Consider the following 20,720-nt stretch of genomic DNA (forward strand, 5'->3'; position numbering starts at 1 on the left):
TTTTTTTTTTTTTTGCTTCTGGCCTTGTCTAGATTGGGTTAACTCTTGTTTTATTTCATTTTATTATTTTTTTGCCTTCATTTGGCCTTGTCTAGATTGGGTTGAATATTTTTTTATAATTTTATTTTTTTTCTGACATTGTCTGGATTGGGTTGTCTCTCTCTCTCTCTCTTTTTTTTTTATTTTACTACTATTATTTTTTTTCTTCTGGCCTTATCTAGATTGGGTCGACCTTTCCATTGCCTTCATTGCCCCGAAAGAAAAAAGTAAAAATGTTTACTAAATTACTTTCTTTCGCGCACTTTCGTTCAAATTGCCTTCGAGGCACATCCAATTTAAACAATAAGTAAATCTTCTTTTCTTCTTCTTTGAAATTTCGCCTAAGCTTTGTTGCCGGAGCAAGTGTAGTATCGATCCGCGAGTCTACCTGTAGCGTCCTGGCACTGTCATCAAAAGCCTAGGCTGACAGTCTCTAGCGAGGGCCACTGCTTTTGTTTCTGAGATTATGAAACTGTGAAAGCAGGGCTTGAGTGGATGGAACGGAAGCATTTTCCATAAAATTTCCTCCTTCATCGTTCAGTATATTCATTAATGTTAACGTTTTTTTTTCTTCTTGTCTTTCACATCCAATATATTAGATAAATAGGAGTTAGGCAGTTGTGGATCTTTCTTTTGAGGTTTGATTTTCGAACTGAGTCCGTGCCAAACAGGTCAAAACCACCTGCTAATGACTCCGTTTTTGGGGGTGTATTCACCAGCCCATTTTATATATACAAATATATATATATATATATATATATATATATATATATATATATATATATATATATATATATATATATATATATAATATATATATATATATATATATATATATATAAAATAGATAGATAGATAGATAACCCTATGATTTGTTTTTTTACTTGATTGGAGAGGTGAGAGGTTCGTCCCCCGTGTTACCTGTCTTCGGCAAATTTTTGCGGATGAGTTAATTACCTTCAAACCCTGCCCCACTGTTATTCAAGGGTTTATGCAGCAGTGACGCCTGACCATTCCTTGGTAGTCACTCAACCAGTACCTGACCACTCGGATCAGCTTAATTTCTCCTATTTAACGACCTACGGCATATCGAAGAGAAATATTGATTTTGATTTGGCAATTTTATTGTGTTCCATATTATGTACAAAATATTTACAACAGACCACAAATGGCTCGCCCCCTTAACAAGCTTGCGTCAGAAAGATATCTTTAACATAAATACCAAAAGTTATGACGCATTTGTAAAATCAGGATTCCTATTCTTCATTTTTGCAAACACATTAGAATCTAATAAATAGCCGAGAGTAATGAGAGCAGGAATATTCGATTTATCGTCTGAAACGGGCTGTTACCATACACTCCTTAACGTACTGGTATAACTTATGACCACATGGGTTAACATATAGTTTCTTGTGATACAATTTCTGTCATCTGCTAACTGCCTACTGAGTACTTGTACTCAGAGGTAAATCTACTTTAGCTGTTTTAAATATATAGAATATATTGGTTACACTTTTATCAGATACATATGTGATTGCAATGGCCACAATGCTTTCTTTATCTTTTCGACTTCTTCACAGTTTTTAGATATATATTCTTGTCACTACGAAGCCAAAGATGCAAATGAAGATTTGGATCTTAGACTTTGTAGTGACAAGCGTATCCAAAAAGTGTTAAGAAAGCGAGAAGTCAGAGCAGCATTGTGGCTATTACAATTACTACTCTGCCTAGTTTGGTACTTCCTTGCGTATAGGCCATAATTTAAATAGTTTGGTTCTGACCCGTTCGTTGCATCCACATAATTTCGAGCTGAATTACTTTTCCAAGTACACTTCATTGACATACTCCGTATAATGATGCCATTGCTCTTTTCCAGTTAAAGATTTGATACTTTCTGGTATTAGAAGGAAATCTGAATGAAATTTTTGTTGTAGACTGCCGTGCTTCGGGAGTTCATCTGATCTATATTTTACTGTTATGTTACAGTGGCATCGGGTTTCGAATAAAATTATCAAACCAGATGTGCTTTTTGAAGATAAAGTTTCCTAATTCTATCAGGCGATTTGATACTTTTGGTGACTTTGATGCATTTGTTTGCAGAGCAGATATGCTATCCGAGACAATAGTAATATCTTTATAGAGAGAGAGAGAGAGAGAGAGAGAGAGAGAGAGAGAGAGAGAGAGATATTAGTAATTTATTTTGAATGTAATAAAACTAAAACAAGAGGGCCGGTGTTAATCATAAATTATGCACGTAACTTTGCAATATGATGTGTCTGAAAGTTTTCGACGAAGTTTTGAGCCCCCTTTTAATGTGCTGGAATCTTCTTCATCTTCCTTTCATCTTTCCCACATCTAAGGAACTTTTCACTGAGTCACCATGAGATGAATATCCAAAAGTTTGGAGGACAGAAGTTTCCCACCACAATCACGAATAATATATTAGGCTTTGATAGTCCAGTGCTGTAGAGTTTGACGATATTCTTTTACTGCAGTTGCATGATGAAAATCGACTGTTCATTTTGATTTGATAAAAGTATTGAGTTTTTTTCCGCTATATAAACTCGGTAAGAATCATATCTTGAGTTCGTTATTAGTTACATTTCGTGACTGAAATGGACAATATCCATTTCCTCCAACTATAAAGCATGAATCGTTAAGTCATTGTTACTTCAGTGATGTCAAAAGGTTATTTCTCGTTTGCAAATAATCTCAGTAAGTAACTCTACAACACTGGTAAACTCTTAAGAATCAGTCGAACCTTCCTCTGTAAATAGTACTCTCTCTCTCTCTCTCTCTCTCTCTCTCTCTCTCTCTCTCTCTCTCTCTCTCTCTCTCTCACACACACACACACAGACATACTGTACACACACAATTTACTACATGAATATACTGCATGTCCATCCTTCTTTCAAGAATGCGCTTAACCGAAGATTATGTAGTTTTTGTGTCCGGTTGAAAGGGAGATTACTTTAATCCTCATACTTAAATATTTTCGCGGCAATAACAGAGATTTCGACTCGGGAGTCATGGATATCAGCATTCAGTCTTACTGACATCTTTTTCATAACGAAGAAGCCAGGAAGAGGGACAGGAGCTGAGGTAAAAGTAACAGAAAAGAAAGTGTCTCTTCGTGTAATATACAAGGGACTGAACACTATATAACAGTGATAGACATATTACCCAGCTGTGATGCCAGGATCTCATACAGAAAGAAGTCATAAGACTTTAATCTGCACCTTCTTCAACAAGAGGCATTTAAATCCACTTTATACGCAATCTCTGTAACCGAGATGTCAACGCATTTCGTCTTTTCATTGATTGACTGGTGTAACTCACTCCTTCAGTCTTTTTTTTTTCTCATCATAAATGGCCAAAACAAAACCTGCAGTTATCCTGACTAAGCTTGAGAGTGCTGTCAAGTTTTTGGGGTGTCACTGATGTCGGAAACTTAGTCGGTGTAATATATATTACATCCAGAATTATCTACAACGTCGCATTCACCCAAAACATTTGTTTATTGTGGTATCCTGCCTTTCAAAATCCCTGCTGTTCTAAATGTAAGCTTTTGTAACCTTTAAATTTTCAAAGAAATAATTACACATTAAGTTCACAATGTTATGCATCCTTTTGTCCTTTGAAATGGAAGAGCTAATACCTGCTCGTTTTAACACCTCTATCTGAAACGAATTAGAAATAAACTTTATCTTAAGATATAGATCAGATTCCTAAGGGCAAAATAGGCTTTTGACAACTTTGTTATTGATTTCTGTAAAAGAATATCTTTTGTAAATTTACTCGCTTTTCATGAAAGTCTTTGAAACCTTTAAAAGAAACAATAAAAAATAGAAGTAACATTTTAGACGTCGTCACGGCCTCGGTGAAAGTAAAAGACGTTACGCCAGATTAAATTGATCAATCAAGACTTTTTCTTGTCTGAAGACGAAAGGAAAAGAGTTCCGTCGTTGTCTCGCAAAAGACAACGGGAGACTCGAGAAAGAAATGGAAGAAAAACCGCGAGATCCCTCGCGGGAGACATTAATGTGCCATTTAATGATGTGTCTCATAAAAATGGAAGACATGGAGACGTTTTTATGAGTCTTAAAGATTGATTTAATGATGGCAGTCACATATAACGGCTGATATGGAATCATATTCATGGCTCTACAACACGAGGGTGTAGATCACATATAAGAGCAAAGAACTGTTTTTATACAAATTGTTTATCTTCTCAGCTCTCTTGAATGATGATTATTGCAGTTTTGCAATGTTTAACTGACTGTAAATGACAAATACAAAATTGTGGAAAAGAGGATAAAGGATGAGGAAATGGAGGGAGGTAGGATAAGGGAGTGGGCAAGTGAAGGGAAGGGAGGGAGGGAGGAAGTAGAAAATTGGCTGTATAAATCTCAAACGGGTTTAATTCATAACCTGAAATGTTTATTCAGAAGAGCGAGGAATTACTGTCTTTCGCTCCCGTTTGGAAAAGCAAATCAAGATTAAAATGAGATTGATTTGTCTAATTTTGTCAATATCCATGGTATTGAACTTCAGGTAGTGTTACCTGTGACGACAGACGTTGCAACGCCACCCTACATAAATCAATCCGTTAATTTTAGGAACCATAGTCGTGACGAATGAAACATTTCAACTTTTCTCAAGTAGTCAGTACAAGGGCATTTGAGTGTCTTTTAACTCTTGTACTTTCTGTTAGGTCATTTCAGTGTATTTTAACTGTTCTCCTCCCTTTTGTAGTACATGGTTATGAAGGTAATACTGATGTTAATTTTTTTTTATTTGCTAACTTTGTACCAGTTGTTGTCCTTTCAAAAATAACATAATTTTAAATGTCGACTTGATCTAATTGATAATCCAATTAACATTAATTCAAGCTATCTTCCATTTTCTTAATACATTCCTTTTCTGCACAGAAATTATCGTATAATTTATGAAATTATTTTAGATAATAATGGTTAAGTCAGCACAAATACAAAATCAAGTTATTAACTTTTTTCGCACCACTGTAAACTGAATTCCTACTGATGCAATTTACTCTGGGGAAAAAAAAGAAGGCACCTCTCTCTCTCTCTCTCTCTCTCTCTCTCTCTCTCTCTCTCTCTCTCTCTCTCTCTCTCTCTCTCATTACGATTCAGCATGCAACACAGGAATCTCTATGGCTACTTAAACGTGAATACGACCAAGTTGCGGCGGTGGGCCACATGAAAGCGAATCGTCTTGGAGAAGAGAACGGCTGGTCAATAAATATCAAGTTAACACCAGTGCGCACTTCCGAATGCAAGTGGCCTCGTTATCTGTGAGGTAATGCGTCTTTTATGTCAATGGGTTCGACGGGTTTAAAACGTCCTCTGTTCTGGAGAGTCTTTCCTCCGTGAAGTTTAGTCTAGTTTGGGACATTGAGGAGACTGATTAATGTTTAGCTCATCTAAGGGTTATCTTCATCAGAGCTCACGTGAACTTTTATTGATACGAATATTACATAAAACGAGTGATACGGAATCACATTCACGGCTCTACAAAACAAGGTTGCATATCACAGAAATAGTTTTTTTTTCTTTTCACAGAACTATTTTTCGTTCCAGCTTTCTTGAATGATGCTCATAGCCGTTATGCAATGTTTAAACGACTATAAATGACAAATGCAGACTTCGTAGAAAATGAATTGGAGGATGGAGACATGGAAGGTGGAGGGTGGTTAGAGGGAAGGCATATGGAGGGATACAGAGGGAGGTGTAAATTAGCATTATGTATCTTGAGCTAGTTTAATTCCTATATGAAATATTTGTTAGGGTGACCGATGAATTATCTGACCTTTTTCCCTTTTTGGAAAAAATGAACAATATTAAAATGAGACTATAAGTCTAATTTGTTAATATCCCTTACAATGAGCTTGAGGTATTTTTGCCGAAGACCATAGACGTTCCTGCTCCAGTTTACATACATCGATCAGTCAATTTCAGGTATCATAAGTGACGTATTAAACATTTTTAATGTTCCTAAATATTATTAGGTCATTTGAATCTCTTTTTAAACTATTACCTGTTACATCGTTTCAGTGTATTGTGACAGTTCTGGTCACTGTTAGATTTTTTCCGTAGCTTTAGTTGTTTATGGTTATAAATTAGCACTGATGTTAATTTCTAATCATCTTTGCATAGTTGTCATACTTAAACAAAACAACTGATGATTTTATCCGTCAGTTTGATTTAATAAATAATCTATCTGACGTTAATCCAAGTCATTTTCCACTTTCTTTAACATCGTATAATTGCTGAAATCCCTTAAGACAGACCTTAAGTGTGCACGAACTTAAAATCAAAGTATTATCTTTTTCTCACCGAACTGGTTCCCAACTTACATTGGGGAAGGAAGAGGCCATCTCTCTCTCTCTCTCTCTCTCTCTCTCTCTCTCTCTCTCTCTCTCTCTCTCTCTCCATTACGATTCGGCATGCAACGCGAGAATCTCTATGGCTACTTAAACGTGAGTACGACCAGGTTGCGGCGGTGGGCCACTTGAAAACGAATCGTCTTGGAGAACGCCTGGTCAATAAATATTAAGTTGACACCGGTGCGCACTTCGAATGCAAGTTGCCTCTTTATCTGTGAGGCAATGCGTCTTTTATGTCAATGGGTTCGACGAGTTTAAATCATCCTCTGTTCTGCAGGGTATTTCGTCCGTGAGCAATGAGGAGTCTAAGTTATAGTTAGTTCGTGAAGGGATTGACTTCATGAGATTTCACCTGAAGTTTTTTTTTTAATATGAATATAATATATATGGCGTTATAAGGAACCATGTTCATGGAAGTACAACGCAAGGTTGTAGATAACAGAAATAGGCAAAAATCAGTTATTTTTATACAAAATCATTTATGTGACAATTGTTTTGAATAATGATCATTGCAGTTCTGTAATGTTTAATTGACTGTAAATGACAAATACACAGTTGTTGAAAAAGAATTAGAGTGTGGAAGGGAAGGAGGATTGGGAGTAGGCATACGAGGGGACATGTAGGGAGGGGCCAGTTGGCAGTACAAAAGTCAAATCTGACTTAATTGTTAGGACTAGCGACGAATTACCTGCCCTCCTTACCTTCTTGGAAAAACAGGCCAAGGTTAAAACTAGATCATTTGGTCTAATTTTGTTAATATCCCTTATAATGAACTTTAGGTATTGTCGCCGAAGTGCATGGACGTTGCAACGCCATTATGCATAAATCAGTCATTCAATTACAGTTACAGTATTATAGACATGACGCAGGAAGCCTTTTATTTTCTCCTAACCGCTCAGTATAAGGTCTTATGAATGTCCTCTAACTACTCTACTCCCTGTTACGTCATTTCAGTGCCTGTTGCTCATGGTTACGAAGTGTTGATGTTAATTTCTAATAATATAACTTTTGACTAATTTTCATCTTTCACAAAGTAAATGATAAATTTTATGTCAGATTGGTATAATAAATAATCCACCTAATATCCATATAGATCTTCTTCCTTTTCTTTAACATCCCTTGTCTGTATTACAGTTGTCGTATTCTTAGACGGACTGCTTTAATATGCACAAATAGCAAATCAAGATATTAACTTTTTCACATCAAACTGAATTCCGACTTAACTAATAATTTACACTGGGGAAGAAAGAGATTACCTATCTCTCTCTCTCTCTCTCTCTCTCTCTCTCTCTCTCTCTCTCTCTCCCCGCGTTACGATTCAGCGAGCAACGCAGGAATCTCTATGGCTACTTAAACGTGAATACGACCAAGTTGTGGCGGTGGGCCACATGAAAACGAACCGTCTTGGAGAACGGCTAGTCAATAAATATTAAGTTTACACCGGTGCACACTTCCGAATGCAAGTGGCCTCTTTATCTGTGAGGTAATGCGTCTTTTATGTCAATGGCTCTGACTTGATTAAATCGCCCACTGTCATGCAGAGTTATTTCCTCCGTGAAGTTTAATCTGGTCTTGAGCAGTGTAGCGTTTCGAGTTGTATTTAGCTCTATGTAGGTTCAAGTTTGTGAAACTCACCTGAACTTCTTTGAATTTTAATATCACAGATATTTGGTGATTTGGAATCGTGACTTTACAACAAGAGGTTGTGGATCGTAGATGATACTAAAAAAATAATTTTCATACAGAATAGTTTATTGTGCCAGTTCTCTTCACTGATGATCATTTCATTTCTCCAGTGTCTACCGACTGTAAATGACAAATACACACTTGTTAAGGAGATAAAGATTGGGCCCATGGAGGGTGGTAGGGTATGGCTGGGCATATGGAGGAATGGGGTCAGGGTGGTCATATTGGCACATTATATCTCAAATGCGTTTATTTCATATCTGAAATATTTCTCCAAGCGACCGATCAATTATTTGGCTTCCGTTCCCTGGTAGAAAAGGAGACCAAAAATAAAACGAAATTAATATTCCTTATTTTGTTGATATCCCTTATAATGAACTTCAGCTATTTTCGCTGACGATCATAGACGTTGCAACGCCAGTTTGCATAAATCAGCAACCTCAATTTCATGTATCTTAGTCATGACAGATAACACATCACAATTTTTTTCTTACTATTCAGAATATGTTTACTTGATTGTCTTAACCACTCTACTCCCTGTTGGGTCATTTCACAACCTTTTGTTATTTATAGTTGTGACGTTACTATAGATTTTATTTTTTTCATTTTCTGACTTTGTGCCATTTGACGCCCTTCCTTTAAATAACTGGTGATGTTCTGTGTAGGCTTGATCTAATAAATAATCCACCTAACATTCATGCAAGGCATTTTCTATTGACCTTAACATCCCTGTCTGTACTCAGATTGTCGTATAATTGCTGAAATTCTTTCAGAATGTCCACGAATACAAAATTGTCTCTTTGGCACTAAATTGAATTCCGACTTACGTAATTTACACTAGGGAAGAAAGAGGCACCTCTCTCTCTCTCTCTCTCTCTCTCTCTCTCTCTCTCTCTCTCTCTCTCTCTCTCTCTCTCTCTCTCTCTCTCCCCGTTACGATTCAGCAAGCAACGCAGAAATCTCTATGGCTACTTAAACATGAGTACAACCAAGTTGCGGCGGTGGGCCACATGAAAGCGAATCGTCTTGGCGAACGGCTGGTCAATAAATATTGAGTTAACACTGGAGCGCACTTCCGAATGCAAGTGCCCTCTTTATCTGTGAGGCTATGCGTCTTTTATGTCAGTGGGTTCGGTGAGTTTAAATCGTCCTCTGTTCTGCAGAATATTTTCTTTAGTGAAGTTTAATTTGGTTGTAGGCAATGCAAGGTATTTCTTCCGTGAAGTTTAGTCTTCGTCTTGGGCACTGAGGAGTTGAAGTTACATCTTGTCCTTCATAAAAGTTCACTAGAACTTTTTTGAATAAGAAGTATTTATCTTTATATGAGCTTATGGAATAAGAAGAGTAAAGAATTTTTCATTCAAGTTTTCTAAAATTTTATCCTAATACTTTGCAAGTTGTTTTGAAACAAGAACCAACAGTAAAGTTAAATATACGTCACATGTGGCGTTATAAATCTGATCAGTTATATTTTCAGTTTTATGTACTTAATTTTCTACCATAGCCATAATATGTATACATCAAGGCTCCACTCTTTGCTGTCCAAAGTCAGTATGGATGATATTGTTAGTAGTCGATTTTATCAACAATTGCATATAGTAATTATATCACAGTACGTGATGTAAAAAGCCTTTGAGACTGCTTAATCAGACTTGATGGACACTTTCCCGTGATATTATATCTTCTTGAGCCTCAAGTAGGGATATTTCATATTAGTGAAACATTTCATTTTTATAAGTATACAATTCTCTCTCTCTCTCTCTCTCTCTCTCTCTCTCTCTCTCTCTCTCTCTCACACACACACACAAACACACACACACACACACACACACACACACACACACACACACACAAAATAAACCTGTATCATCTGATTATGTTCAGACTAACAGACAGCGAGTAGATTCCCTCTGATTTCATATCAAGATAGACGTGCAGCCACTTCCCTTGTCATACTCCCAGACGTATCACTTAATTATATTTGAAACATCTAAAGGCTGTATCCTGCTGTAGGCTTCGCTACTCACAAGGTCAGTAGAACAGGACAGAGAGAAACAAAGAATGACAAGCAGTCAAAAATATTGGACGTCGGTGATATAAACAGTTTAATGAAAAAGAAAAGGTTTTGACCCATCATAAACCTGGTCAGCGTAATATGATATACCACAAAAGAGCATGCATTCACCTGCTATAAAAATTTGTTTATTAATACCCAAATCAGATATTTTGTTCTTATGATATTCTGTTATTTCTGTTTTCATTTAACATACAATTTGTGTAAACGGCTTAAAGAATAGCAGAATATCAATAAGTTAAGATTTCAGCAGTAGGGCCATTTCTTTATTTTCAGAAATCTCATTGTTTAAAAATGAATCACTTTTAGATTATTTTCAGTGGTTTCTGGTATTTTGTACAGTGCACAACAAATTTACTGAAAGAAATGTCATTGACATCCGCAAACGAATCCAGCAATAGATGAAGCATCTTGCCTGTGTAACAAGTTGTGACGCCAAAATATAAATTAATCGACCTCCATAACAAATAATGAAATTAATAATCAGATAATGCCGAATCCCAGGATGATATTGTTCCAGGGACTTGCAAAATCCCAACACGTGCGTGCGGGGAGGAAATCTCGTTCCCCAATCAAACAGATTACTCTCGAATTCCTCATCGTTTACAGCATATGTTGTCGCAGTTGCAAGAATGTATATATATCTTTGAACAACATTATTATTTTAGTTTACTTTTGTGACATATTTGAGATTTAAATTGTTGAGACTAATGTAGATACTGAACGTTATTACGTGAAGGATACTCTTGAAGGAGATTACTTCTAAACCCGTTTCCCTAATCCTTAAATTTAACTCTGCATCACACATCATTAAATAATAAGTAACAATTTCATATGCATTTTTGTTATTTTAGGTCAAGTGGTATCATTATATTCCATCTTATTTCCTTCCCTAATATTCATCATTATAATTATGTTACGGCCATGCTTGAACGATGAACCCCTTGTGCCAGCATTATACGGATCTTTACAGATACGATTATAGTTTGTTGCTAATTATCTTGTTAAGATTTAATGCTGTTCATTTATTTTGTTAATACTAATTTTCAGATGAGTCTAGACTGATGAGACCTCATCAGTAAAAAGTTATTTATCTCTAATAATAAAATCAGAGTGGATCTTGTTTGTCCGCCCCGGGTGGGTAGGAAGACATGACACATCCTCCCTCTTCCTGCAAACCTGTTTATCCGGCCCGGGTGGGGGCGGGGTAGGTAGGGGATAGGGAGGGTAGGAAGACATGAAACATCCTCCCTCTTCCTTCAAACCTGTTTATCCGCCCCCGGCTGGGGGCGGGGTGGTAGGGGGATCGGGAAGGTATGGGGAGACATGACACATCCACCCTCCTCCCCACTCTGTAGCGCGCGCCATCAAGCTCGTTACTGTATAATCGTGAGAATGAACAATAATACGCCGCATGTATATTTTAAAGGGTATTAGTGTTTAGACACCGGTAAAAGTTGTCACAAGAAAGGGTTTTTTTTCTCTGTGCAGAGCAAATTTATCTTAAGGGACTTTGATTGATATCCGTGAATTGGCGTCGAAGTTATTAAAATCATCGACGGTAAGGGCTAATCCCCATGGTAATCTCGCTTCAGAGATTTGCAGAATCCCAACACGTACGTGCCAGGTGGAAGTCTATTTCCATAGTCCAACAAATTAGTCTGCAATTCCTCATTGTTCGTGGTATATATACTGTATATGTTGTTGCAAGGAAACTGTATATATCTCTCAACTATATTCTGTACTCAGGTAATTTTCTTGCCCATTTGAGATTTGAATTATGGAGACTAGTGTAGATACTGAACAGTATTGTATATTAGTTTAGTTAAGCAAGATCTCTTGCATAAAAGCAGTACATAAAGGATGCAGCATAAATTGCTTAATGTGCAAAAGAGAAAAGAAGACCTGGAGAAAGTATCATATGCATATTCTTCACCTATAATGAATAGTTCGATTCTTGTGAGAAAGGAAGTCCCGAGGTGAATATTTTGATCAAATAACTGTTTAAGCATTCGTTCAAATCTGTTTAGGTGGTTTGATCATGTTGGGGAATAAAAAGATATATTTGTTAACATTCGTTCAAATCTGTTTAGGTGGTTTGATCATGTTTACGGAATAAAAAGATATATTTGTTACATGGGCTCATTCTTTATTGATTTTGGAAGAGTAGGTGAAACAAAGGCCTATAAAGAGGTGGATGCTACGTATCTTTCCTAGATAGTGACCCCCAAGTGTTTTAACCCGGTATGTATCCACTTGCGGCGTGTTTTGTACAAGCCCGTTGGGGATTACCGTAAAAACATAAACAAAAGACTGTAAATATTAGTCCTAGATAACAACCCCCGAACATTGTTGTGGGTCACCATCTGGGAAAGTTCCGATGCTATAGTATACAAAAACAGGTTGTTAATGGGTCCTCATTATAGACGTAAGGTTGTGGAAGTTTTCGATAACAATAATTTATCTTTGATTTATGATTAAACGTAAGAATCTTTAAAGGCTGCAAACCTCCGCAAAAACTGAGCTTCAGTCTCTCATAAATTGTTCACCCGTTGCCAGCCATGGAACCCACCTTTAGGTCGCTTGTTTTCATAAAAACCCAAACAGAATCTTTTTTCCTAATCCTGCCAATTCCTTGTCAGAGTTAATTAGTGATTAATTAGTGAATACCGTCTGCTTTTTCTCAGGAGCCATTCAGTCTTAGGGAAACGGCTAATTGTTGAGTTGAACGGCTAATTGTTGAGTTGATATGCTTGAATAATCTGTGGGAGTGGGTGGGTAGAGCTTTCGGCTGGCACGCTGTTGGGCCCAGCGTTCGACTCTCCAAGCGGCCAATGAAGAATTAGAGGAATTTATTTCTGGTGATAGAAATTCATTTCTCGTCATAATGTGGTTCGGATTCCACAATAAGCTGTAGGTCCCGTTGCTAGGTAACCAGTTGGTTCTTAGCCACGTAAAAATAAATCTAATCCTTCGGGCCAGCCCTAGGAGACTTGTTAACCAGTTCAGTGGTCTGGTTAAACTACGATATACTTTTTTTGCAGCAAGACGAAGTCAGAGATTGGACAAAAGTTAAGTATGTCTTAGTTTTACCAGACCACTGAGCTGGTTAACAGCTCTCTTAGGGCTGGCCCGAAGGATTATGCTAAGTTCACACATTCACGTATTAAGGCACGCATGCGCACGCACAGCCGGAATTGGTGAAACTTGCGCATACGCGAGAAAATAGGCCCCGCCCAACTGGATACGTGTCACGGGACGATGTGCATGATGCATGCGTGTTATAGTGCGCCGCAAATGCACGCACTGCGTAAGGGTGACGTGACGCTGACGAACAAGCGGCGGCGCAGGCAGAAGTAGTGCGTGGCAGAGCACGTAACACCAACGTGACGTTATACCGATGTGTTACGTTCTGCGTAACTGAGTTACGCAAACGTCACGTTGGCCCCACGTACTGCGGGCGTTAAACCCCAGCTATATAAGGGCCGGCAGCTGCACATGTGAGCTAGTCAATGCCGTAATACCACAGCGACAAGACATACTACCAACGTGCTGAAGCAACATGGACAACATAGCTGAAATGCGTCAACTCATAGCTATAGCACGTACGGATAGACCAGAATTGTTGCCACTTGTCATTGAGTATGTGCACGTCATGTTATTGCTGGAGCTTGCAATGATTGCTGCAAAGCACTTAGGCAGAAAAAGGCGCCCAAGGAGGGTGTGGGCGTGGCCGTACCTGCAGAAAAGGATGGAGCAAGGTCATTATGACAACCTGATGGCGGAGTTGTCAACCGAAGCCCCAGAGCTGTACAGAAATTTTACCCGGATTGACAAGGACCTCTTCAATGAAATTGTTGAACGGGTCACACCCCACATTCAGAAGAAAGTGACATTCTGGAGGAAACCCATTGAGCCAGGCCTCTGCGTGTTGCTATCACCCTCACGCTTCCTCGCTACAGGTGATTCATACAAGAGTCTGCAATATTCGTTCCGGGTAGCCCACAACACCATTAGTCTCATCGTACCAGAGACCTGCAGGGCCATTGTTGCTGCCTTCGGGGATGAGGAACTGCAGGTGCCACAAACACCTGAAGCGTGGCAGGAGGTTGCACGGGATTTTGAGGAACGGTGGAACTTCCCGCACGTAATTGGAGCTATAGATGGGAAGCACATTAGGCTCCGTAACCCTCCCAAGGGCGGTACGCATTACTTCAACTACAAGAAGTTCTACTCCATGGTATTACTTGCAGTTGCTGATGCTTCATACAAGTTCCTGTACGTCGACGTGGGAGCCATTGGGTAAGAGTCAGACGGTGGTGTATTTGCCCAGACCTGACTGGCAGAAATGCTGTTGCAAGAGGAAGCAAATCTTCCCCAACCGGATGCCCTGCCAGGTCAACCTAATGGATCTCCTGTGCCCTACTTCCTAGTTGGCGATGATGCCTTCCCCCTGAGGAATTACCTTATGAAGCCCTACCCCAAAAGAGGACTTAGCAAGGAGGAACGGATTTACAACTACAGGTCAAGTAGGGCACGCAGGACGGTGGAGAACGCCTTTGGGATTCTGGCAAACAGATTCCGAGTATTCAACACTGCAATATGCTTGAAGCCTGACCATATAGAGCCATTAGTGATGTCCGCATGTGTTCTGCACAATATGATCATAAGAAGAAATGCACGAAGACAAGAAGGAGATCAGGAGCACCCTGTCACACATGCTGTCATCCCTGGTAGCTGGAGGAGTGACCCGTCCTTAGGAGCAGCCCTTCCAACCGTGACCGGCAACACTGCAACGAGGGATGCAAAGGAACAGCGTAACTTGCTGAAGGAATACTTTTCATCGGCTGAAGGCTCCGTGCACTGGCAGGAGAACATGATTTAGTTACTCCCATGCATACCTGATTGTTGTAATTACTTAAATGTCTGTTCCTGCATATATTTTGGACTTATTTAAAATTCAATAATGTATCAATTCAGGATTGTTTTGGCCTGTGCATTTGTGTACTTTTGTTTATTTTAGTTGATTTAATAAAAGATATTGATCAAATCCATGATATATTACTCTCATCGATACTTGGTAATTGGGAAGAAGATAGAGCGGGACATGACTTTGCAAATTTATGTTTAATCAATATGAAACAAACAAACATATAAATAACAGAAAGAAGATGTAGTTATTTTGCCCTTTTTAATAATTTCTTTACATGGAATCTATTCTGATATGATATTTCTATCATTTTTGAAAGTACCTTCTCTTAACATTGTTTCTATTCTGATATGATAATTCTATCATTTTTGAAAGTACCTTCTCTTTACATTGTTTTAATTATGAGGTGATAATTCTATGTTCTTGAAAGTACCTGCTCTTAGCATTTACATTGTTGATATTCTGATATGAAAATTCTATCTTTTTGAAACTACCTTCTCCCCGACATTTTTGACATTTTATATGACTTGGTAATATTTGGCCTGTTGTCATTTTTCTTCTGTGCACATATGTTACATAAAGTATTTTGAACTTATTTCAAAGTCAATAATGAAATGTTAGTGTATTCGGGTTCATTTTGCCTCCTTTATTTGTGTACTTGTATTATAGCTACTTCTTTGAATACATGATATTTGAGCAGAGGATAGAGCTAGACATGATATTGCAAAGTATATTTATTTAATATAAAATAGGAACATATACATACATAACAGCAAAAGGAAATACATCAGAATATAAATTAGCCCTGCAAATTGTTTATGAATGTCGTGTCAAGCGACAGGTTGCTTAGGTCTTTCGGTGTGGATGTAACCAACTGCGCTTGCAGGAGCGCCAGCTGCTGTGCAGTGAGTGCCCGCTGATGCTGCGATGCCGACAGGCTGGCAGGAACTGCAGCTGCCTGGCAGTCCGCTGTCACTGCCATGGTGTGGGTCGTCATGGCCCTCGACGGTACCGTGGAGCCCTCTTTGGTGGCACGGATGTAACGTTGGATGGCACCGAGCACCTTCATTTTGAGGTGCAGGCTCAGCTGTTCTGACACCTGCGCACACTCATCCTCGACCTCCTGAAAAAATTTCCTCCAGTAGAGGACGCTGGGGTTACGAGGAGCTGGGTGGACAGTCGTCAGCATATCATCACGGAGGGCCTCTGCCCTCGTGAAGGCGACGTCGAACAGCTCGGAAACTTGGTGTTTCCGCCTTGGTTGTTGCTGGATCAACCGGAGAAGGCGTGGGCGTCGGTGTCGGGCCACCAGAAGAAACATGAGCAGGCAGGTCCAGAACTTGGGCAGGGAGGGCGGCAGCAGGGAGGGCGGCAGCAGCACAGGCAGCCTGTAAAAAGAGGAGCGACATATATGAGAACATGGTATAAAATGTACATTGAATGCATGGAAACTATGTAATAACGTTATATTCAGTAATAATTATGCATGGAAACACATTAAAACAAACATACCATGGGAAGTCCCAACACCTTTGGCTTCCTTTGACGCACAATGTGCGGCTTCAGGAAGTGGAAAATGTTGAGGATCCATTTCTCCCGGTCCGTCAGCCATCTGCCCGTCCCTTGGCCACTCTTCTCCGCCGTAAGCCGCCCAAAACGACTCCTGAGGGACGTAAACCACGTCCTCAGTTCATGGCCGCTCACGGGAGGAAAAAGTGACTGGCCCTTCTCTTCGAAGGCCCTCCACACCTTGGCCTTATCCTTGTAGGCTGTGAGGCCCTTGTTATAGATGAACTCGGCCTCGGCCTCCAGCCACTCGCCAACTAGCCTCTCATTTTCCTCCGAGAGGATCACTGACAGGTTCTTCTTGCGGCCTCCTGTAGGGCCATCTACATCAGGAGTGCCTTCGGTGTCGACATCCCCCTCGTGGGCGTTGTTGTCGGTGGCGGCGGTGGGGTCGCTCTCGTAGGCGAGGGCAAGGTCCTCTTCCTCCTCCTCTAGGTCGCTCTCCGTCACGAGCTCTTCGGCCTCGAGCTGCAGCACAACAGCATCGCTGCCTGAAGGGGACCATCAGCTTCAGGAGGCTTTGCGTGGGGCAACTCCAGCTGCCAGGGCTCCTGGAGTTCTCATGGCCCCTTTCCTGGTCCTCTTCAGCATGGGTCTTTTGGGCATCTTGGCTGCTGCAGTGGACGGCGAAGACGGAGGCGCTGAGGAAGATAGCAACAGGATGCTGGCCGGAGAAGCACAGACCTGGAAGCGCCGCCTGCCCCTTTATCCCAGGTCAAAGCGTTGCCACATCTACGCGGTTGTGGGGTGCGCAGCGCGTTGCGCGTCTACCCCACGCCATTCTGACAGCCACGCAGTGCCCTGGGGCAGCGTGTGCCCCAGGTAACGGCGTGGCAGCCGCGCCGTCAGCCTGTGGGTGGCGCCACGCTGTGCAGGTCGGGCCACGCTACCTGACAGTTGACCTGGCCACCCCCGCAGGTTTCGAGCAGGCCGAAAGGTTCCTGGCCCCGGCGCTCGGACAGGTGGTCCGTAACGGTCGCGCCGCATGCTGCCGCATTTACACAGTACTTACGGTACATTTACGTTGTGTTTGCGTTGTTTTTACGTACTCTCTGGCTCCGCCCTGTTCGTGGCCGTGCGTGGGCATGCGTGCCTTGATACGTGAATGTGTGAACGTAGCATTAGACTTATTTTACGTGGCTAAGAACCAATTGGTTACCTAGCAACGGGGCCTGCAGCTTATTGTGGAATCCGAACCACATTATAGCGAGAAATGAATTTCTATCACCAGAAATAAATTCCTCTAATTCTTCATTAGCCGGCCGGAAAGTCGAACTCGGGCCTAGCGATTGCTAGTCGACAACTCTACCGACTCTCCCAACGAAGAACTAAGAGACTGGAGCAGAACAAAGGGAACTAATGAGGAAAAGTAATGCAGCCGTTACCGAAGAAAAAAAGAGAGAATAATTTCCGAGTGACTAATGATTTTGTTTTATCTGGCTTCTAAGGCTTTTGAATATCTTTACATTCGTGCTGTTAATTTTTTTTTTTCAAAAGCAGTTTTATTGTTTTGTGACTGCAGCTCATAATTCCATGAAAAATGGGATAAAAAGCGATGCAGCCCATTTAAAAATGGTTAATTTTTCTTCATCGTGTTTTTACTAAATTGCTATGGATTTATTCCCATTCACTGGGCACCAGTCATTGACCCGTGTTATTCCGATGACATAATTTTTATGACATTATTCCGATGCTGCAAACTGTTTTTATGATACGAATTTTACCTTTGATGTTTTTTTTACTTGAATATTTATGAAGAACTTTTGTATTATTGATTGAATATCACAATCAAAACTGATGGATCATAATGAAATGCTTGATTGATATATAGATCGGTTACTGAATATGAAAACTATTTTGCTTGTGAGAAATTCATTATTAAATTGCACTCATATTGCAGTGATAATATAGGAATCTAAAGCTACGGCACGAAAAGAGAATGTTAGTGAACTTGCCGCTTTAGATGGTGGCCTTACAAAGAGACGGTTTTAATTATTTAAAACCTCAAAGGAACTCGGAAATTTCTCTATTCTGGAAGTGGAAAGCTTAAGTGAGTTTCTCAACCAGTTGCCGTAGGGGCTCGTACTGTATTCATATGAAAGGGGAATTGATGATGATTGCGATGAGTATAATCATTTGCATGTAAATGGGGAGGAAATAAAAGCAATGGTAGGTCTGTTATGAAAGAGGGGAGAAGTGGCCAAGTGAACAGGTCCTTGAATAACACAGGAAAAGGGACGTATACTTCCTACCAACAGCAACTAAAATGAATTTCCATGGAAAAGTGAAGCAACAAATAAGTGAATTTGGCTACTAAGACCTTATGCCAGGGCTTAAGAATTAGAGAAATAAGGAATAATGATAACTCTCAGCTTTCCAGGAAGAGGAGCAGTGTCTAGGATCCCAAAGACTTTAATCATAGTAGACGGGAAAATATAGGGAAGATTTTTTAGAAGGTTAAAAGAGTCACGATTCCTGAGGACACACCACAAGAGAAATGGTAAATACCAGTGCAAAGAATCAGGCACAAACGAACGTCAAATTACTGAGTTAAGGTCATCCACAAACACCTTGAAGAGCCGAGGAGAGTTGCCATTCTGGTAATGGTAATCATTTTTAATGGTAGATTTAATTCTGGTTCCCGACTGACCATGATTCACTGTATGCTCAAAGAACTTGTTCTTTTATTACGTTGCTTTCGTCACTGAGTAGTTAATATTATTATTGGTAATCATTAAAATTTCTGAAAGAAAGCATTGCATATGAGCTTAGTAATTTAGAAAAAATGTAAAATCAGATGGAAAATGAGGCTCAGTTACGCAAGAGAATCTGGGATCCGTTCAGTCTGCAAGATAACGTGACTGGAAAACATATTTCATTGTCTCCATTTCCGCGTGTTTTTAGATTCCTATTGTTGGATATAATCCTTTGACAGAGGAGGAGACTAAAGCTACCCGACACAGCCTTCATAATATGATGCTAGATATTGCCAATAACAAGTTATCCTTAAGTCCGGATTTCTTCGATATTTCATGCCAATACCTGAATATCTTTTATCATGCTTCAATTCAAAGAGAGCTTTCCTTTTGTATATTCAAACACTCAGCCAACTCCACTTATTGTTTGTTTGTGCTTACGTATGGTTGTTTTTAGAAAACGAGGCTCTCTTTGTAGGAAATAACACAGGTAATTAATGTTCGCTAGACAATAGGCAATAGTTCAACAGCTCAGTTTTGCCCATTTCCTTAACAGAAACATCTTCGTTGGCCAATTCTGATTACAAAAATAAGATAGAAGCTTCCGTTTCACGCAACAATAGAGTTATATATATAAAACCATCTTACGAGACAAAATTTTTAAGCATTTCGCAAAGAATTTTTGTAAGATTGAAAGCAATGAATTTTAGATAAATGTTTGTTGCTGGAAATTTGATGTAATCTGTTGTAAATAGTTTAACGAATAAAAACTTAAAGAAAAAAATGTTACTTCATAATTAATATGTGAGCTAATGCAAAAATATCGCCAGACAAGATTTATCACTAGAAATAGATAAAATGTACTAAGACAATAAGATAAAACGGTACAGAAAATACTGCATCTCTCAAGCATCCTTTTTCAATTGTTATGAAAATGCCGATCTCATAATATGAAACAGCAAGACATTCTTTCCAGAGGACAGGACATTCCGCACATTGCAATATCTTCCTGAAATGACGGAGACCTGTCTTCCGTCCTCATACCCATGAGAGACCTTAGAAATACATGTAAAGAACGAGTAGATCGGTGTTGTAGGACCAAAATTATTTCTTAGAAAGCGCCAAGACAAGTGGGTCAATTATATTGAGTTCCTATCGAAACAGTGTTTGAATGAAGACCAGTAAATCTTAATCAAACATAGTCAAAGTTGTTTTGAAGTGAATTTTAGAGGAAGACCAGATGATTATAAATGAACAACTACATTTTAGAAACTGATATCAGAAACTGATGTCAGTAAAAGAAATATGTGTAATTAGGTACAC

Source organism: Macrobrachium rosenbergii, chromosome 10, assembly GCF_040412425.1.
Source record: "Macrobrachium rosenbergii isolate ZJJX-2024 chromosome 10, ASM4041242v1, whole genome shotgun sequence".
NCBI lineage: Eukaryota > Metazoa > Arthropoda > Malacostraca > Decapoda > Palaemonidae > Macrobrachium > Macrobrachium rosenbergii.